At 43.5% G+C, this 22,262-nt stretch overlaps 1 long non-coding RNA gene across 1 annotated transcript in view; it reads left to right on the top strand.

The window, feature by feature from the left end:
- The window catches only part of LOC113894044, a 185,392-nt gene extending 164,288 nt beyond the window's left edge, over positions 1-21,104 (top strand). The window contains exons 4-5 of the long non-coding RNA XR_003511451.1: positions 15,435-15,499; positions 19,877-21,104. This is a non-coding gene — a long non-coding RNA (uncharacterized LOC113894044). The remainder of the gene's footprint in view (positions 1-15,434; positions 15,500-19,876) is intronic.
- Positions 21,105-22,262: the final 1,158 nt, after the last annotated feature.

Raw genomic sequence — 22,262 nt, 5'->3', positions numbered from 1 at the left:
AAAACTGGGTATTGGAGTTGAAAAGATGAAAGGTTATGACATGTACATTTCATGAAAGTTAGTTTAGAACAAACGCTTCATTTTCCCAATGAATCCTAATTACAAAGTAGGTACTTTGGCACAATATTTCCCTCTTAACTGTTTGCTACAACACTGGGAGTGGATGAATAATAGCGGACCTCAGATGACTCAATGGTCCAGGAGGACAAATCTTTGTACAGAGGGGAACAGGGCGTATTTCACTGCTAAGGGTTCCATCTCATAATCCTCCTAGTTAAGAGGACTGTGGATGCTCTCAAAGGCACAAAGGGATAGCATTCTGCCTATTAAATGTGCTTCTGCATTAATCCAGAAGTTCTTTGTTGATAAACAGATGCACAGCAACCACATTTAAATTTCAGAACCTTACAATTAGATGTATTTGAATAAAAAAGAAAAACAGGGAACCCAAAGCTATTAAGTGGAGCTTTTTAAAGTCATGGCCAGGTGCTATTTCAACACAAACATGTCAGTTCCATCCCAGTTAAAGCAGATAAAATCCTCCAGTCTCTTCAAGAGTTGTGCTTGGACAACGAAATGGGAATTTTGTGTAGGGTTTTTCAGGTGTGATGTTTTTAAAAATTTTTGAGAATAATATTTTCAAGGCAATTGCTTTTGAACAGGGCAGCAAGGGGAAGCCAAGTTAGGTTAACAGATCAACCATAGAAAATTCAAGAGGGTCCTTTGCTGGGTGAGAGGGAGTCTGTGGCTTTGCCATGTGGTTGTGTGGCTCCACCAAGTTGCCCTGCCTGTTTTGCAGGGGTTTGTGGTGTATTCACTGACACCTCAGTGGCTGCAGGCTGAGGATGGCTCTTAGGCGGGCTCAGCCAGCTTGGCACACTCTCAGCTCTGGGAAGTCCACGCTGTTTTAACAAAGAGCAGGTGGGCGAAAAAGCTCAACACTGCAGGGCACGTTGCGCAGCTGTGAGAGGTGGAATTCCCCTCAAAAGGATCGGCACTGCTTTGAAAATAAATTCATCATTAAAACAGAAGGATTTCTGAAGCAGTCGACGAACACAGGGCTTGATTGGTTTCAAATTAACTCTTTGTACTCATCTTTCATTCACCCCTTAAGAAGACGTCTCAGCGTTTTCCAGGGAGGTAACACAAATAATCCTTGACATCTTTTCAAGGAGGAGAGTAAAAAGTTGGAGCACTCCACCACTGCATCTGCTTTCCATTCGCCCTGCATCTCGCTGCTTCGATGCGCTGTGGGGAGGCACCCATGCTGCAGTGCAGGCGCTCTGTTTTGCTTCATGTTCAGTATTTAGGAAAAGAGGGGTGTGCTTCTCCCTGGACGGAGGGTCTATGCTTATCCTGAAGGCTAGGCAGTTGCTCCTTCTTCCTCCTCCTTTCCCTTTCTTCCCCTCTTTCTGGATCTGTCTCTTCCTTCAGCCCCTCTCCCCCACCCTGGCCCCCTCCCTGGGAGTTAAGAATGGCCTCACTTCTGTTCTTCTTGCTACTAATTTAAAGCCCTTCCTCTCCCTTGTGGAAAATATCTGATAACGCCGTTTTCTCTGAGGGAGGCCATTTGTATATCTTTCGACCACGAATCCCATAAACAATTAAATGCAGAGCAGGCTAGCCTGTGGAAACCTTTCTGGCTACTTAAGTGAAGTTTCCTAATCCTTTTCTGCAGCGACCCAGGCTCTGGGGCCCATTCATCTGCCGTTGCTTCTCAAGCACTTTGATCTCAGGCCTTCATTACAGCTCATTTCAGCATTAAGGATGATCTGAATTCATGAGCTCTTCCCTTCCTAATAAGTGCCATTCATATCCATCCTCAGGAGCAACCACAGCTCACAGAAAACTGGTTCAAACCACACGCAAAAGAATAATGGACTAGCTTCAAACACAAGTGAAAAACGGGGGTTTTATTAGCCGAATAAACCTCTGAATGAGCTGCTTCATTAAACAGAGGAGTCTCGTTTTCAGGGCGCTGTTAAATCCACCAGTTGCCACTCTGAGATTAGTAAGTGTGATTACTTCATTTTTTTTTCAGGTGGAAATCCTGAGGTGGAAGAGAGACTGAAATATACTCACTACACCCAGTGCAGGCTACAGCTGATCTGGGGTTTATTTGGCTTCATAGATTTTTCAGCCAGAGACCGTGTTACATATCTTTCCTGTTAGATTGTCTGGAGTGATGCGCCACTCCTAAAAAGAACCTACTCTTTTTTTTTTTTTCCTTTAAAAGGGAAAAAAAAAACTAATTTGGATTCAGCTAATACCCTTGTAACTTCTAAAGCTGTGAAGCCAAAAAAGGAAGAGATAATTAGAAGATGATGAGAGCTAGCACATAGCCCGGTGGACGGAAAAAGAGGTACAGAGAAAGGTGGCAAACCTGCCACGGAGTCCATTAACAGCCTTTGCTATAATTATGTTTTGCTCTGGCTTTAAACTGGTGAAAGCACAAAGGAGACACTATTAACGTCTTTTGCCCGCAGAAGAAAGTTCATCCTGTATACCCGGTGAGTAGGGTGCGCCGAAGTGCGGCTTCAATGCACCGTCTGCTCGCATGCTCAGTCGTGTGTGCCTCTTTGCGACCCCACGGACTGTGGCCCACCAGACTCCTCTGTCCATGGGGATTCTTCAGGCAAGAATACTGGAGTGGGTTGCCTTGCCCTCCTCCAGGAGATCTTTCCATCCCAGGGATCAAACCCGGGGGTCCTGCATTGCGGGCAGATTTTTTACCATCAGAGCTACCAGCTAAGCCCATGAATACTGGAGTGGGTTGCCATTTCCTTCCCCAGGGGAGCTTCCCGGCCCAGGAATGGAACCCGAGTCCCCTTGAGTCTCCAGCATCGGCAGGCGAGTTCTTTACTACTGAGGAACCTGGGAGACCGATTTTAATTGAGCACTTAGCAAGAACGGTCAACGAAATGGCAGAAACAGCGAGGAAAGAGTGGATGGCATTCGTCTGAAAGTCCTTGAAAGCTCTTCAGCGGCACTCCCTGCTGCCGCTCTAGTGGTTCGTTTTCTGCCCACCTCCTTGTCTTCTCTGCCCTTCCGCACGGCTCCCTATCCTCTCCCGGAACTCCTCAACGTGCGTGACCTTTAGGAAAGGAGACAAGGGGGAACCACGGGCCGGCTCCCTCCACGGGCGGTGCGGCACTTGGGCACAGCGGAGGAGGAACGCCCTCCTCTGCGGATCTGTGGGGACAGAGCCTCTGTGGACCCCGACAGCCCCGCCCAGGGCCTGTCGGGTCTCAGCAGATTTCCGAAGGGGAAGCGCCTCACCGTCTCTCCAGGGGCCCTCACGGTTCTAAAGGGCTGGGCCCTACGCACCACCTTCACTCCTATCCATACCCTGTGAAAGGCTAAAATTAAAATTAATGGCAGGAAGAGGAGCTTAGAGATCCCCCTCACTGAGCCTTTCAATTAAGGCTACTGATTAGATCTTAGATTTCCTTACCACATAAAAAAAGACTCAGGGTTCGCTCCTGTGAGTGGTGGTTTCTGTTTTTGTCTTTCCCACCCCCCACCCGCGTCCCCGCTTGGCTCTGCCGGGTGTTTTTAATTTTGCTGCCCTGCCTAACCAAGCGCTGCTGCTGGAGCAGAGGGAAGCATCCCAGATGCCCTTTCTGTACTGGGCCAGGAACAAGGTGATTTACACCCCTCCATCCTTCTAACCTCACCCGTCTCCCCATCCCGGAACACCACCCCCCCCAACTCCCAACCCGCCACCACACCCCCTCCCCACAGAGCCATCCTCCCTGGAGCCATTCTCACTTCCAACAGCCAGTTGGATCAAGATTTTATACATCTTCATCATGCTATTAAAGATGCAAACAATTTCTCTTTTTACAACTGACTTAAAAGATGGAATATCAAGACATTTGGGTGTGTTTCATAACAACCAGTAGAACAAACTTATTTCGCTTTGTGTGTAAGGACTGTAATGAGACTTCTTTGTTCCCTGGGACATTATCTGCTAAATTCATGTGTCTATAGTCCTTGGAGGACAGATGTGTTAGAAATAGGATTGTCCCAGGGCCCAAATGTTAGACCAATACTATGGAGCACAAATTAGTGGATTTGACCCTAAACAGGAAGTCATTGTTAATAATCTAGCTTTTAAACTGTCAGTCCAAGGCCTGAATGCTTTGGTTGGAGTCCACACAGTTTACATTCATGAAGAATTACCAGAAGACTTCTGATTTTGCTATGTAGGCCTGTTACAGGACACCTGAATAAGGATACTATTGGCCACAGTGGGCTAAGAGGGCTGTTAAGCAAAGGACTAGAGAACCCAGGTCTTTGTAACTCATGAGGCCTGCAGTAAAAGGTGAGAAGAAATTAGAGAGACCTTTTTTGTCCCCCAGCTGCTTCTCTTTCCACCAAATATAGACAGTCATGATGTGTTATTCATTTCTTCCTCATCTTCTGACTTTCAATGTGCGAAGTTCAAGATGTAAGGTGGGCAAGTATTAATATCATTTTAGAGACCAGGCAAAGAACGAGTGAATGGACTTAAAGTCGTGAGGATTGTATAAATGAACTATCTGTACCTCCTGACTGCCAGCCCTAAGAAAATAGTGGTTGAGAATGGAAGCAGCGCAGTCAGGACATTCACTTAAAATGCTAGTTTTCACATTCTTAAAAGTACAGGCGAGTCACTGCAGCTGTCTGAGCCTCAGTTTCCTCATTTATAAAAAAGGGGTTGTAATAGAATGACTATACCTCATAGGACTAGTCTAAAAGGGTGCATGAACCTTTTACTAGGTCATTAGTCTAATACATAGTGAACACCCAATACATGTACTTGTATTGCTACCATTGAGGAGGAGACGGAGGATCAGAACTGTTGAGGGATTTCCCAGAAGAAGGCACACAATTAGAAGCAGAGCACCACGGCCAAGGCCATCTTTTTGTTTTCGTGGCTTTTGTGCCTGTTCTCTAGCGACAGCTCTTATTTCTTTTCGAAATACAAGTGTGAATTTCCTCTGAGCATTGTTGTTATTCAGTTTGGTCAGATTCCTAAGAATATACATATTTTAAAATGGGATTAGCTTGCAGAAATAGCCAAATGGAGAGCTGGTCAGAGGATTCCTCCTAATACTGATTCAAACATAAATTTTAACAGCGGCTGAATGCATCAAAGTACAAGGGCTCTGTTTAGTCCGGTACCAAGTGGTTCCAGCAAGTATTTTTCCTAAGGGGCACCCAGGCTGATGCAACTGCAGTTGCTCTAAAAGGCTATACCATTTGGAAACGAGTGAGTCGTCAGATTCGCCAACAAACGTGTCTACAGTTCTAAATCTATCATTCCAACACTGCTCGTAAAACAAGGTCCAGATTTATTTTGCACTTGGTGTTTGTTCTGCTCATTAATTATATTCATATCTGCTCCTTTGAAGTTATTGAGACTATTGGGAAATGTAAAAGAAAGCTATATTGATTTCAGTCTTAATATTGTTCCATCTTTATTTCCTTCATCTACAAGCTCTCAGGCATGTTGAGTGACATGTGGTGGTGGGTATAGTATGTCGGGCAGAGAGTAGGGCATTATCAACAGAGCCCAGGCTCTCCAGATCTGCAGTCTCTTTGGTGAGAGGGTTTAGATTTAGAACGTCTGGATTGTATTCAACGAAAATCTCCACAGCCTTTCCTTTCAAAATCAATTTCAGTTGTCAAAAAAAAAAAGAAGGGGGGAGTGGTGGTGAGTCACTTTGAAATCATATAGCTTATTATTATCATCGTTTTTTAAAAGCTTATTACTATAATTTTTCTCCCAAGGGAGCTGAATTGATTTCTAACCCCACCTTCCTTATCTCAACATGTGGCTAAGTTCAGAAGGGAATTAAAATTGGGGGATTTTTTTCCCCTTCAGGAAAAACTGATAGAACACACCCAAGTCTCATTTTCAAGTTGAGCAGGAACTTTTTTTTAGCCCCTTGAACTTACTTAAAAATGCACCTACAGCAACTAAGATCATGCCTTTCCCCAAATTTACATATTTTTTCCTGAGTGCTTTGGAAGTGAGGTCCACCAGGTAATGGTCTTCACAACTGTGGCATATTGGCTCCACAGCACTGCAGTCTATCCTGGGTTGAACATAACTTCCTTGAGAGCAAATATTCTTATCCAGGGGCTTCCCAGGTGTCTCTTGTGGTAAAGAACCCTCCTGCCAATGCAGGAGACGTAAGAGATGCAGGTTCAATCCCTGGGTCCGGAAGATCTCTTGGAGGAGGGCATGGCAACCCACTTCAGTAATCTTGGCTGGAGAATCCCATGGACAGAGGAGCCTGGTGGGCTACAGTCCATTGGGTTGCAATTCATCAAACACGACTGAAGCGACTTAGCATGCACGCATTCTTATCTGATTTATTCACTGCTGTATCCTAAGCACCTAGGACAGTGTCTAACTCATAGGCAGTGCTCAATATTTGTGGCATAAGAGAATGAATGAGGAAGTAACAGAGAGTGAGAGCTGGGAGTAGGGCTGTGGGGTCAGACAGACAGACCTAAGTTCAAGTTGTAACCTTGTACTGTAACCTTGTACTCATGGGCTTGGTGGCATCGATTAGCCTGCTTAGCTGCAGCATTACCATCTGTAAAATGGTGTAAGGATAGTGCCTACCACTTCAGACTGTTGGGAGGCCATGCATGGGAAAGGCTTAGTGGCCTTCTGAATATGTGAATTCTCCATACATGGTTCATATTCTTGCAAATCCTCCAGATCTGGACACAAAAGTCCCTTGTGAGTCCACATATTTGGGGCCCATGAAGCACAATCCCAAACTGCACTTCACACTAATACATAGGAAGCAACTCTAACTCTTTAAAAAGGAAAAGACCCCTGTCTTCCTGGCATTTTCAGCCGTGGTGGACGCAGCCTCTTCTGTGTCCCCGGCAGGGATGCAAATCACTCCTGGGCTAAGGGTCTGTGTCCTGCCATCCTAGGCCCAGCAAAGAGAGAGGAAGAAACTGTTTTCAGCTTGGATGACTGATGGCCTGGGATTATTATTCTTCGGGTTCCAGGACACAGTGCTCCTATTATTTCCAGAGAGTTTTCATTTATTTTTTCAACGTTGAAAGCTCATGCCAGTGTGGTGGTCTGAAACCTCATGGCAGCATATATATGAGACGATCATGTTCCATCTTTGGTTCCCTTACACAGGGTGCTACTGTTGCAGAAAGGAAGTTCCAGGGGTAACTGTTCCCCTGTGACTCCGCTGTGGTCAGCGGAACTGTCTTATGCAAAGTAGGCTTTGAAAAGGTGTTTGCTGGCTGGAACACAGGGGCTGCCATTCCCAGCTGGCTTGTTTGCCCATCCCGGCCAGTATCCTGCTTCTCCCTGGTGCCAACACCTGATATGCCAGAAGAAGACAGATCTTCCCTTTAGCTCCCTTTCCACGAACCGAAAGTAGCATCCTCCTCCCGCCTCTTCTGCCGTTTCAGGATACACTGAGGGAGCAAGATGTGGGTATGGCCAGAGCCGGATGATGGAAAACCACTGTAGTCCGTATGTGCTGTCATGGGCGGTCAAAAGCAGGGGAGGATCTGATGGATTGGTCTAAGGGGATCGGGGGTACAGAATGCCTAATGGGGTGAGGTGGGTTTCCCACGTGCATGAAGAGGGCAGGTGTGAGGTAGCAACACTTAAGAATAGGGTAGAGATTGGGATAAACAGCAGAGTAACATCTTCCCCAAAAGGGATGGCCACTCCTCAATTTTAACTCATTGCGTGTGGGAATTCAAGCCTGGTATAGCCAGCCCTTTGGATTGTTAAAGCAGATAATCCTTTTTGTCTGTGAAATCTCTGAAGTTGTAAACATTAGCAACATATTTATTATTATTTTCAAGTGGCATACTGACCAGGTAAAACATATCTCTGGGACTTTAGGTTTCTCTGAGATGGACATTTATTCTGCAGTCATCTGCTGGGTACCTATGATGTGCCTGGCACTGTATTAGGGGCAGCAGATACAAAAATGCAAAAGAAATGGTTCATATTTTCAAGTATTTTGTTAAGTAAAGGAGACACAGAAACACATGAATACATAGAAAGTGCTGGAATGGGATGAAATGATAAAGATCAACGAGACAGTAAAGAAAGGGACCCATCTTAGTTTCCAAGGCAGGAGGTCGTCAGAAGAGGTTTCACCTGCTGGAGGGATGGGGAAGGTGGTGGTGATTAAGAGCATTCACAGCAGAGGGGACAGAGAGGCATGGGTAAGTGTGGGGCATGCACAGCACATTTGGAAAACCAGGAGTGGGCTTGCTGAGCTGAGTGCAGAGCAAATAGCAGGTAATGAGGCTGGTGCTGCCTGCTGCAGCCTGAATTTCCTGGGTCTCAGGTTGATCCAGAAATGTCGGAACACACTTCCACTTAACTCCAACTCTCCCTGGGGCACCTCGGCTGCCTCAGTGACCGATGGGGAGCCCACACAGATGTGTTTGCCTTTATCCACATCCAGCCACATCTGTAGCTGTTCCGTCTCTCTTTGCCATCTGCATTTCTTGTCCGTGGTAAGCGTGTCCACTCAGCATCTGGGCTCTCCAGTACCCATCCACCTCCAGCATCTGTTTCCAGTCGTGCAGGAGTGTGGCCTGGCGGCAGCACTGCTTTCACCAACAGCTAAAGCTAAAATTCTAATGTTGGGTAATTGGTTAATGTCCCACAAACTTAACAAAAAAAAATCTACTAAATTCATATGGAAGTGAAAAGTCGTTCAGTTGTGTCTAACTCTTTGCGACCCCATGGACTATACAGTCCATGGAGTTCCCCAGACTAGAATACTGGAGTAGGTAGCCTTTCCCTTCTCCGGGGGATCTTACCAACCCAGGGATCAAACCCAGATCTCCTGCATTGCAGGAGGATTCTTTACCAGCTGGGCTACCATGGAAGCCCCAGAGCCTTAATAATTGGTATGATTCCATTTTACTGGTCCTGTCTGAAAAGATGTTTCTTTCAGTGTCTTACCTTTTATCCTCCCACCTAGAGCTGTTATAGGTCATGAGACCATTATCCTGATTGAAATAGATGTACATTGCCTTTCCTCTCACAGGCTGGTGCCAATAGGGCAGTGTTGCACGATGGTTGAGGATGACTCTAGTCCTAGGGTTGAAATCCCAGCTCCACATCTGACCTGCTGTGAGAGCCTGCGGTGACAACTTCACTGTTATGGTTTGAATGGTGATCCCCTGCCCCCAACAAAAATCTGTGTTTTGGAGCTCTAATTCTCAGAACCTAGGAACGTGACTGTATTTGGAGACAGGGATGAGAAAGAGGTGATTAAATTAAAATGAGGCTGGTAGGGTGGGCCCTAACCCAGTTTGACTTGTGTCCTTATCAATTCAGTCAATTCAGTTCAGTCACTCAGTCGTGTCTGACTCTTTGTGACCCTATGGACTGCAGTGCACCAGGCCTCCCTGTCCATCACCAACTCCTGGAGTTTACTTAACTCACGTCCATTGAGTCGGTGATGCCATCCAACCATCTTATCCTCTGTTGTCCCTTTCCCCTCCTGCCTTCAATCTTTCCCAGCATCAGGGTCTCTTCAAATGAGTCAGTTCTTCGCATCAGGTGGCCAAAGTATTGGAGTTTCAGCTTTAACATCAGTCCTTCCAATGAATATTCAGGGCTGATTTCCTGGTTGGATCTCCTTGCAGTCCAAGGGTCTCTCAAGAGTCTTCTCCAACACCACAATTCAAAAGGATCGATTCTTCAGTACTAAGCTTTATTTATAGTCCAGCTCTCACATCCATACATGACTACTAGAAAAACCATAACCTTGACTAGAGGGACCTTTGATGGCAAAGTAATGTGTCTCCTTTTTAATACGCTGTCTAGGTCGGTCACAACTTTTCTTCCAAGGAGTAAGCGTCTTTGAATTTCATGGCTGCAGTCACTATCTGCAGTGATTTTGGAGCCCCCCAAAATAAAGTCTGTCACTGTTTCCATTGTTTCCCCATCTATTTGCCGTGAAGTGATGGGACTGGATGCCATGATCTTAGTTTTCTGAATGTTGAGCTTTAAGCCAACTTTTTCACTCTCCTCTTTCACTTTCATCAAGAGGCTCTTTAGTTCCTCTTCACTTTCTGCCATAAGGGTGGTGTCATCTGCATATCTGAGGTTATTGATATTTCTCCCAGCAATCTTGATTCCAGGAAGCTGTGCTTCCTCCAGCCCAGCATTTCTCATGATGTACTCTGCATATAAGTTAAATAAGTAGGGTGACAATATACAGCCTTGACGTACTCCTTTTCCTATTTGGAACCAGTCTGGTGTTCCATGTCCAGTTCTAACTGTTGCTTCCTGACCTGCATATAGGTTTCTTAAGAAGCAGGTCAGGTAGTCTGGTATTCCCATCTCTTAAGAATTTTCCACAGTTTGTGGTGATCCACACAATCAAAGTCTTTGGCATAGTCAATAAAGCAGAAATAGATGTTTTTCTGGAACTCTCTTGCTTTTTTGATGATCCAAGGGATATTGGCAATTTGATCTCTGATTCCTCTGCCTCTTCTAAAACCAGCTTGAACATCTGGAAGTTCACGGTTCACATACTGTTGAAGTCCGGCTTGGAGAATTTTGAGCATTACTTTACTAGCGTGTGAGATGAGTGAAATTGTGCGGTAGTTAGAGCATTCTTTGGCATTGCCTTTCTTTGGGATTGGAACAAAAACTGACCTTTTCCAGTCCTGTGGTCACTGCTGAGTTTTCCAAATTTGCTGGCATATTGAGTGCAGCACTTTCACAGCATTGTCTTTTAGGATTTGGAATAGCTCAACTGGAATTCCATCACTTCCACTAGCTTTGTTTGTAGTGATGCTTCCTAAGGCCCACTTGATTTCACATTCCAAAACATCTGGCTCTAGGGGAGTGATCACACTATCATGATTATCTGGGTCATGAAGATCTTTTTTGTATAGTTCTTCTGTGTATTTGTGCCACCTCTTCTTAATATCTTCCGCTTCTGTTAGGTCCACACCATTTCTGTCCTTTATCGAGCCCATCTTTGTTCCCTTGGTATCTCTAATTTTCTTGAAGAGATCTCTAGACTTTCCCATTCTATTGTTCTTCTCTGTTTCTTTGCACTGATTACTAAGAAAGGCTTTGTTATCTCTCCTTGCTATTCTTTGGAACTCTGCATTCAAATGGGTATATCCTTCCTTTTCTCCTCTGCTTTTGGCTTCCCTTCTTTTCACAGCTATTTGTAAGGCCTCCCCAGACAGCCATTGTGCTTTTTTGTATTTCTTTTTCTTGGGGATGGTCTTGATCCCTGTCTCCTGTACAATGTCACGAACCTCCCTCCATAGTTCATCAGGCACTCTGTCTATCAGATGTAGTCCCTTAAATCTATTTGTCATCTCCGCTGTATAATCGTAAGGGATTTGATTTAGTGGATTTGGTTTACTGGTCTAGTGGTTTTCCCTACTTTCTTCAAGTTAACTCTGAATTTGGCAATAAGGAATTCATGATCTGAGCCACAGTCAGCTCCTGGTCTTGTTTTTGCTGACTGTATAGAGCTTCTCCATCTTCGGCTGTCCTTATAAGAGGAGGGAATTTGACACACAAGGGGCCAGGGATTTGTGTGTGCAGAGGACAGAAAAATAAGGACAAAGAGGGGAGGTGGCCACCTGTGAGGCTAGGAGAGTGGTTTCAGGAGACACGAGCCCTGTTCATGCCATGATCTCATCCTTCAACTTGATCCTCCAGCCTCCAGAATGGTGAGACAATGCATTTCTGTTGTTTCCGCCACCCAGTCTGTGGTATTTTCTTATGGTAAACTAATATATTTACCTTTCTAGGTCTGTTAACCTTTAAAACCTCACAGGGCTTTTTAAAACATTAAATGAGCCAATATAAGGAAAAGAGTACCTGACCCACAGATGCATTTAAGTCTTAGCTAATAGTAGTAATAATATTATTAATATTAATGGTAACAGTATTATTTCTAATGGCCCTGAGTCAAAGAAAAGAATAGGTGAATAAGAGTGTGTCTTCAGCTGGCCCACACGCTTCTCCAGCTCTGTACCTGAAATGTGCAAGTTTTATAGGAGGATGAAGCAGATCAGATGAAAAAGGTTAAGAAACATTTTGCCATGTAGGCATTTTAAGTGTGGAATATTTTTTCTTCTTTGTATTAACTGCTATGTGTAATTCTAGAATTCACTCTCGTGTTGGTTAGAATAGGTTTCCTCTCTAGATTGAAGTAATAATAATTTCATTTGCCCCAACTCCAAAGCCCTTTGAAGTTAAACACTGAGAGAGAGGGCGGCAGGCCCACTCAGGAGAGATTAGATCTTGTTTTAAACACTAGCTGCTCTGAGAATAATTTCCTTAATTAATATGCACAAGATATCATCCACTTGAGACTATATTTTCATGTAACCTACTTGCATATAATTGTTCTGCGCTAAGGCTCTTCACTACATCTGTATCTTCCTTTTGTGTCAGTGTTCAACAAAATCATTTCCATCTAAAAGCAGAGCTGAAGGGGGTTGGGAGGCTCGTCGGGTCTCCCCTTCTGTGTGAAAGCTAGCACACATGGGCTTTCATCTCATTTCTAAAGTTAATATTGTTTCGTGCTTATTCCCTTTCTTAACGGGATGCACATGGCTCCCAGGCCCCCTCTCCCTTCTGGAATCAAAGCCGGGACATTCTCAGGTGCTGCCCTCTTGTCATCTCATGCCATATAGCGGAGAGTTTATCAAAGCCCCCTACAGCTTCCATCGGCCCAGGGGCCTTCCAGCCTCGAAGGTGCCGCATCTGCGATCAGTCACAGCTTCCCAGGTTATCAGTGCCCACCTGGGACAGGTGAGCAGATATCCTCAACTGCAGGGACCTCGGGTTATTCCAGGGTTGACTTGCCCAGAGATTGGTGAAAGGAGCTAGAATGACTTGCAAAGAAATCTTTCTGCTTGTCTGATTTTAAAGCCTTACAAGCATCACATACACTGTGAGTAGCTGAAGAATTGTCTACCTTTTAGATACATATTTTTAAAAGTTTAAACAAATTTGCTCAAAGTCACAGTGGAACTCAATATTCTATAATAACCTATATGGAAAAAGAGTCTGAAAAAGAATATATGTGTATGTATATATCATGTACAACTGAGTCACTTTGCGGTACACCTGAAGCTAACACAACATTTTAAATCAACCCACTGATGACTCAGATGGTAAAGAATCTGCCTGCAGTACAAGGAGACTCGAATTTGTTCCCTGGGTCAGGAAGATTCCCTGGAGAAAGGAATACTACCCACTCCAGTATTCTTGCCTGGAGAATTCCATGGACAGAGGAGCCTGGTGGGCTACAGTCCATGTTGTCATGAAGAGTTGGACACAGCTAAGCAACTAACACAAAGCCACTATACTCCAATATAAAATGAAAAAAATTTTAAAGTCACAATGAATCTTTTACATTTGAAAGCAAGTGCCTCTTATAGTGAAAGAGCACCCCCACACCACACAAACACATACACACACTAATTGGCAGAAATATTTTTTTGCTTATTTTTGCTTTTGTAAGTGTTGTATATCATTCTTAAACAGCTGATAACAGTTCTACCATCAAATGACCAATGTTTGAGCTAACTCTTAGGACAAATTACATTTACTGTTTTAAAGGTTTAAAATACTTGAATACTTTTATATTGTGTGTATGTTTTTGTTGTTGTCCTTCAGTTGCTAAGTCGCCTCTGACTCTTTGCAACCCCATGAACTGTAGCATGCCAGGCTCCTCTGTCCTCTACCATCACCCAGAGTTGGCTCAAACTCATGTCCATTGAGTTGGTGATGCTATCTTATCATCTCATCATATGCTGCTCCCTTCTCCTCCTGCCTTCAATCTTTCCCAGCATCAGGGCCTTTTCTAATGAGTCCACTCTTCGCATCAGGTGGCCAGGAGCATCAGCTTCAGCATTAATCCTTCCAAGGAATATTCAGGGTTGATTTCCTTTAGGATTGACTGTTTCAATTTCTTTGCAGTCCAATGTATATGCTGAAAAAAAGTGAAAGTGTTAGTCGCTCAGTTGTGTCTGACTCTTTGCAACCCCAATTATTTTAGCCTGCCAGGCTCCTCTGTCCATGGAATTCTCCAGGCAAGAATACTGGAGGCAGTAGCCATTCACTTCTTTGGGGATCTTCTGGACCAGGGATTAAACCCAGGTCTCCTGCATTGCAGGCAGATTCTTTACTGTCTGAGACACCCGGGAAACCCAGTGTATGTGTTATTATATACCAAGTATAGTATATACTGTATATATCTGTGCCAACTAAAGAATGTTACTCACCATCCAGCTCTACAAGGATTGTTTGCCACTGCAGTCACTGACCTTCAACACCCTCTGAAAGGAGTTCAGGGCAGAGATCAGGAATGAGGCACTCTGTGTTCTGGGAAAACAGACAGAACAGGCCTTCAGAGTTAGATATTTTCAGGAGAAACCTTTAAGATTTTTCCAAGCGTTTTGCATTTTCCTATACTTAGAAAGAAAAGCACTAAAACCATTAGCTAAAATATGTGTCCTGGTGATGAGCTGCAACCTTCTGCTGAGTTATGTGCTTGGCTGCATGCACGTACTCCCTTCAGCAAAAGTACATGGGGCAACTTCTCAGAGCTCTCTGAGATGCTGTCTCCCAGGCTACAGTCCTCAGCAAGACACTGAATAAACACAACTCACAGCTTGCTGCTTCGTGTTTGTTTTTTTTTTTTTTTAAACTAGGCTTATTTTAAAAAAAAAAAAGTATTTACAACTGTGCTGGGTCTTCATTGCTGTGCATGGGCTTTCTCTAGTTGCAGCAAGCGTGGGCTACTCTCTAATTGTGGTGGGCAGGCCTCTCACTGTGGTGGCTTTTCTTGTTGTGGAGCATGGGCATTTGGGCTTCAGTAGCTGTGGCACATGGGTTTAGTTGCCTTGCGGCATGTGGGATCTTCACTGCTGACCAGGAATCCAATCGGTGCCACTGCATTACAAGGCAGATTCTTAACCATTGATCCATCAGGGAAGCAGCTTCTATCTTGTACATTTTAAGTCAACATGTGTATTTTCATCTGTTACCTATCATCGTTTATCTACATGTATTTCCCTCCCTAGATTCAGTAACTGCAAGACCAAATTTCTTTAGTGCATTAGCACTAAATATTAATATTACAAATTCTTACATTCAGAGTATCAAATATTTTCAAGATTTTTTTTGCTTGTTTTGTAACTTCCTGTTTGCTAGATTCTCCAGGAGCATATTATCTGCTAATAATTTTCTCTTTGAAATCATTACCCACCTAGGAATTTGCATGGGAGACATGACCTAGAACTGTTTCTGCACCAGGCTGAAGTTACCACTGTCCATGTTTGCACTGTGTGTGGCAAATAGTCCATGCTTCTTGCTACATGGGCTCCTGAAGCTTCACTGTCTTAATCAAGCCCTGTCCCTTTCTCTGTGACAGCATCTCCTACTATTCACCTGTGTGGCCAATGAAGTAATCCTTCCACCATTTCCAGACCTGTCCAGGTAAGCATTCAAATATCATGTGCAAGATAGTTCACAAAATAAGAAAATACAAGTGACTGAAGTGTAGGGAAGTTATTTGCTCAGCCTCACTCAACTGAGATTCAATATGTCACCATTTGGATTGTCAATGATTAAAGAGTTTGGCAGCATGGCATGGAGGCGAGTCTGTATAGATGGGCACTCTCCTGTATTGCTGGGAAGGGTATAACTGGTGCCATTCTGATGCAAAACAATTTGACAGCATCTTTAGAACTATAACTGCATGCCTTCTTTGACCAGCAATTTTATTTCTAGGAATTTATCCAGTAGGTATATTCAAATATGAGCTAAATGATGTATTTAGATTATTCATCGCAGCATTATTTGTGATAGACTTTGGAATGTTCAAGAGTAAGGAACTAGTCATGGGTAAACCCATGGCTGATTCATGCTGATGTTTGGCAGATACCAACACAATTCTGTAAAGAATTACCCTTCAATTAAAAATAACTAATTTTTTTTTTAATTAATAAAAAAGAGTAGGGAATGAGTTAAAGTCTGGGACATCCAGCCAAAGGACTATAGTGTAGCTACAGAAGAAAATGAGGAAATTGTTTTCTGATCTAGAGGATCTTGAAGATATTCTTATAAGAGGCAAAAGCAAAGGGAAAGTGTGAGGGTGAGTGGGAGACAGATTATAAATACACGATCGCTTATGTATACACAGAGTGTCACTGGAAGGATTCTCAGGGACCTACTTATACTCCTTCCTGGGAGTGGGGGATGGTGCTGGGGGGCTTGGGACAAGGATGTAAGGAAGCTGTCACTTGTACACCCTTCTGTAACGTGCAGGGTTTAAAATATATGAAACTTCTACCTACGAAGAATTGGAAGTGAAAGAAAAATAAAACTGTCAAAGTCACGCACACATCTTGCATGTTCATTTCTCTGATGCACAAATTATTTGAAACGTAATAAAACTAGAGAAATTAGAGGAGAAAAATCAAAATTATTAAAGGACCTTGGAGAAATGACCCTCTGAGAATTGGGCTCATTTAGCTCCTGAAAGAAGAGGCCTGAGGAAGATTTATAACCTTTAATAACAAGTCCTGAAATATTCATAAGTAAGTTGAGGGCACAAAAAGTTGCTGTTCTCCTGTGCTGGCTGTTAACATTAAAGTTTTGAATGAGGAAAATATAGAAATTCCCAAGAGAGATACCAGATCATCACTTACAGATGATCTAAAGGAAAAAAAAAAATTAAGAATTGGCTTTACAGTTTTGGATTCCCTCAGCTAGAGGCCCAAATTGGGTTAGCGAGTGTAGGAGAGGAACACGGAATGTTGTAAGAAACTCTCCATTCAAGAGAGCTGTGATCCCCACTCACTCTAACGCAGAGGTGCATCTCCTCCCTGGATTTTAGGAGAAGCTGCCAGAGAATGGGTCAGAGGACAGGGTGGGCTTGGGTCTGGTGCTTGGGGAGATCTAGGAGGAAGGAGAAAGCTTGGGTTTTGATGGCAGCTTTGGGAGTGTGATGCTGAGTGGGAACGGGCTGTGCGTCTGATTTCTCAGGGTAAAGGATACATGAGCACTTCTCAGGGATTAGCTGTGGGCCAACTCTGAGAGGAGGGCTGCACTGTAGCCTTGTCAAATGTTACACGAGAGGACCAACCCGGAGAATGGGGATTCCAACGGCAGGGCCATGGGGAAAGGCTGCCAGTGGGGGTTGCAAGACGGCGGATCTCAGGGATGGGAACCTTGGAAAGGGTGAGCGGCAGGCATCTGCTATTGTCAGAGTGCACAAAGCCAGTGACCAAAGAAGAATTGTCCCCCTGCTTTCCGGGCCTATCCTGCCCCTCTGTCAGCTGGTTGGGGTTGGTATGAGGGACCAGGAGTAAGAAAGGAGGTGAGCAGGAGCCGCCCCCACTCCCTTCCCCTGGGGCTGCCAGCCTCAAACCACAGGCCTCAAGAAGCAGAAAGGGGAGGAGCAGTCCGGTCTTCAAGTCAAAATCCAAGAACTGATTTTCACCATGGCCTGGATACCTTCTCTTTACTGATTTGGAATGAATGGGGACCACAGCTCTCTTAATCATTTTAGGATGGCGTGTTATTCCAGGATGAGTAGAAAATTCTTGGGGCCTGAGTTTTCATCAAGTGGCAGTGTATGTATGCGTGCTCAGTCATTTTAGTCATGTCTGACTCTTTGTGACCCCATGGACTATAGCCCACTAGGCTCCTCTGTCCATGGGATTCTCCAGGCAAAAGTACTGAAGTGGGTTGCCATTTCCTTCTCCAGGGGATCTTCCTGACCCAGGGATCGAACCCAAGTCTCCTGCATTGCAGGCGGATTCTTAACCTGACTAAGCCACCTGGGAGCCCCCAAGTGGCAGAGGAATTAGTTTTAAAGGAGACAAGATTTGAGGAGACAGAAGTTTTAAAGGAGAGATAAGAATAAGATTAAGTTTTGGTTTTCTTCCATGGGACAAGTACTTATTGCATTGGTGAGATTTATTTTCATAAAATCTACAGAAACTAACATGAAGTGCAGTCAGAGATAGGGAAGCAGATTGGACACCCATAGAGAACGTTCTCACTCCAAAATTTACAAGATATGAACTTGTTTACTATGGGAGATTGTGGTGTCTTTCTACTTTTTTTTTTTTTTTTAGATACTTTACTAGTACTATTTTCTTTCTTTTCCTTCTTTTTTACAATTTTCTTTTGAAACAAGTTTTTTTAAAAAGAATTGATTTAAGAAAAATTAAGTAAAAATTAGAATGAGTTAAATGAAAATTTGGCCCAATTCCTGAAGATGGGAAGTAAATGTGGTTTGCAAAATACTTGTCCAAGTGGAGTATGTAGAAAAGTCAGAAAGTAAAATGCTATAGAGTGCTATTTCAAGCAACCACAAAGGAAGTCTGTAGAATTTTCCTTACCTAAAGTTTTCTCAAGATTAGTTCAGAATAATCCATAGATTTCACTAAACAATAGTTTCAATCAGTTGAGTCTAATGGCTAGTCCAGAAATAAAGGAAGAAGCTGCAGTGTAGGGGTCAAAAAGGGGGGGGGAGCGCAAAAAAAAAATCAAAGGTTTAAAATTTTTAAAAAGTGAAAGAACAGAAGGAAGGAAGGAAGGACAGAGGGAGGGAAAAAGGGGGAAGGAAAGAAAGAAAGAAGGAGAGAGAGAGAGAATATGGGTTCTACACAGTAAAATATAGATTGTGAGCACTCTGGCTCCTTCATTTCACTTTGATGGTTGGCGTTACTTCATAAGACAGTTCGATTTACACTCTTGGTTTAAAATATTAATTAAGCTCTTCTGACTCCATAATTCTGGGCCTTTAACACACAGTCATTGTTCCGTTTTCCCTGTTATACATTAGAATGTACAGACACTATGATTTTATTTAGTTAATTTCAAGATTAAAGATTTCCTTAATTGTAGTCTTCTGTTATTTCTTTGTAGTTGCTAAAACTGCATGCTTTATAGCTCAAGGGAAAACTTGTACTATTTGAGTCCCTGTTAAAAGTAAACCATGGGCTTCCGCTTCCAGGAAGACAGAATAGACGTGCTTCTCTCTATTCCTCCCACTGAATACAGTAAATACCCCAGCATTGTGTATACAGCAAGCCTAAGAAGACTCTGAAAGGTAGAGACATGAGGGCCAACCAGCTAAGGAGTTTGGGACCCTAGATATGATGCAGTGGTCAGTTCCCTGGGTTTTCTTCTTGCCTCATATATCCTGGACTAGGTGCTGCAGCAGTTGGAGATACCAATGGGAACAGACCAAAAAAAAAAAAAAAGCACAAAAGCTGACTGTCTCTAACCATTGGTCCAGGAATGGGGAAGTGTAGCAAAACAGAAAATCTTCGGTCAATAACTTCTCTGCTCCAGCCAAAAACTGTGGGGAAAAAAGCTGTGGTCCTCACCACCTCCCACAATAGTCCCGACAGAGTGGAGCGCCTAGACATCCACTCTCACCAGCCTGTGAAGAGACACCCAACTCCTGTGCCAAAATGATGCCAGAGAAGGCCCAGTAGGGGGTGAGGACTCTCCCCACTGCCCAGAGGCAGCGAGGCCACTACCCACAGTGGTGTCAGTGGAGGCCACGTGGAGTGCAGTAGGAGGTGCTCCTGCCTCGCCCAGGCAGGGGTCTGTGGAGGGCCAGTAGAGGGCACAGCTCCCACCTTTGCCCAGCAGTAACAAGGACTGTCGATAGAGGCCAGGAGGGAAGCCTGGATGTCTACTCCCCTGGGTAGTAAAAAGGCAATGCTCCCTCCACCCATGCCAGAGAAGAGTCACAGGCAGCTAAACTAGATGCTTAAATAAGATCCAGAGTCTCATAATGCCTAGGTTTCGATTTAAAAAATCACTATCTTTCTCCTTTATCTTTAATAGAAAATCACTTCCAGTGAAAATCAAGATCCAATAAGATTTCAAGTCAAATAATAAAAAACAATCAACAGATACCAACACTGAAATGACACAGCTGTTAGACTTATTTGACATGATTTTTAAAGGAGCCATCATAAAAATGCTTCAGTGAGCAATTATGAAAATGCTTAAAACAAAAAACAGAAACTCTCTGCAATGAAATAGAAAATGTGAAAATGAACCAAACAGAAATTTAGAAATGAAAAATACAATAGCCAACAACAGCCAAACTCTATGGATAAGTTCAACAGCAGAACGGAGGGGACGGGGGAAGAATCAGTGAACCTACAGATCAATCAATAAGGAAATATCTGTTCTGAAAAACAGAGGGAAAATAGACTGGGCAAAAAAGGAAAAAGAACAGAGCCTTAAGGACCTAATGTAGAACTATATGTAAAAATCTAATATTTCTGTTAGCAGTGTTCCAGGAGAGGAGGAAAAAAGATTAAAAAAAGATGAAAACTTCCCAAATTTGGTAAAAGACATAAGTCTGTAGATTGAAGAAACTGAATGAAGCTCAAATAGAATCTCCAAAGAAATCTATATCAAGATACATCATCTTCAAACTTCTGAAGCAAAGGAAAAACCTTGAAAACAGCCCAAGAGGAACAAAACCTAACCTACAGTGAGTGGAAAAATGATTCCAATTTCCATTTTTTCCAGATGGAAATCAAAACCTTTAGCTCACAAGATCCACCCATTATGAAATATAGTTTTATTCTACAAAGTGTTTCTTCATTGCTGGCTCTACCATATGACCCAGCAATTACACTTCCGGGCATTTATCCCAGAGAAATGATAACTTGTGTTCACATAACAACCTGTACATAAACGTTTATAACAGCTTCATTTGTCAAAGCGTCAATCTGGAAGCAACTGAGATGTCCTCTGACAGATAAATAACCAACTGTGGTATAACCATACCATGGACTACCACTCAGCAATAATAAAGGTACAAACTAGTCATTCACGCAACAACCTGGATTAATCTCCAGGAAATGATGCTGAGTGCAAAAGCAAGCCCCCAAATGTCATGTACTGTGTAATTCCACTACATGAAGTATTTTTTTTTCTTTTGATGGGGACCATTTTTAAAGTCTTTATTCAATTTGTTACCATATTGTGTCCCTTTGATGCTTTGGTTTTTTGGCCCTGCAGCATGTAGGATCTTAGCTCCCTGACCAGGGCTTGAACCTGCACCCCCTGCACTGGAAGACGAAGTCTTAACCACTGGACCACCAGGGAAGTCCCTATGTGACATTTTGAAATGATGAAAGTATGCAAGTGGAGAACACAGCAATTGCCAGGGGTTAGTGAAGGGGTACAAGCTTCCCTGTAGCTCAGATGGTAAAGAATCTGCCTGCAATGCGGGAGACCCAGGCTCGGTCCCTGGGTTGGGAAGATCTCCTGGAGAAGGGAATGGCAACCCAATCCAGTATTCTTGCCTGGAGAATCCCATGGACAGAGGAGCCTGGTGGCTACTATCCATGGGGTCGCAAAGAGTCAGACACAACTGAGTGACTAACACACAATGAAGGGCTAGTCATAGGAGGAAAGTGGATTTGGCTATAAAAGGGCCATAGGAGGGATTCTTGTGGATATGGAATGTTCTGTCTCTTGACAGACTGTATCCAGCCTCCTGGCTGTGATATTGCATTACAGTTTTTCAAGATGTTACCATCGGGGCATACTTGGTAAAGGGTACCTGTGTGTGTGCTGTGTGTTAAGTCACTTCAGTTGTGTCCGACTCTTTACGACCCTATAGACTGTAGCCCATCAGGCTCCTCTGTCCATGGGATTCTCCAGGCAAGAATACTGGAGTGGGTTGCCATGCCCTCCTTCAGGGGAATCTTCCCAACCCAGGGGTCAAGCCCACATCTTTTATGTCTCCTGCATTGGCAAGTGGGTTCTTTATTACTAGTGCCAACTGGGAAGACCCAAAGGGTACATAGCATCTCTCAATATTATTTCCTGTAACTGCACATAAATCTGCAATTATCTCAAATAAAGTTTAGTTAAAATCAAGATATTGTATCATGTGTATAAGCTCCTCAAATTCTAGCAGGCTGTGTGCCCAGTTTAACAGAGATTACTTCTGGGAAGATGGATGCGTTCCTCTGAGGGTCATGGGGTGGTGAAGACAGGACTCTTTCCATTTTATTTCCTTAGGAATTGTTTGAAAATAAATTTCTGAACATGAACATGTATTACTCTTCTAATGGAAGGAAACAAGTTACTAAAATTAAAAAAAATTAAACCACATTCACTTATGATTACTTAAAGAGAATCTTTTCTGCACTTCCCCAAGTTAAAAAAAAGTTTCTTGGCACAAGCAACCCTGGTATTTAGG

Source organism: Bos indicus x Bos taurus, chromosome 6 (genome assembly GCF_003369695.1).
Source record: "Bos indicus x Bos taurus breed Angus x Brahman F1 hybrid chromosome 6, Bos_hybrid_MaternalHap_v2.0, whole genome shotgun sequence".
Lineage (NCBI taxonomy): Eukaryota > Metazoa > Chordata > Mammalia > Artiodactyla > Bovidae > Bos > Bos indicus x Bos taurus.
This window is presented reverse-complemented; position numbering and strand designations above follow the sequence as displayed.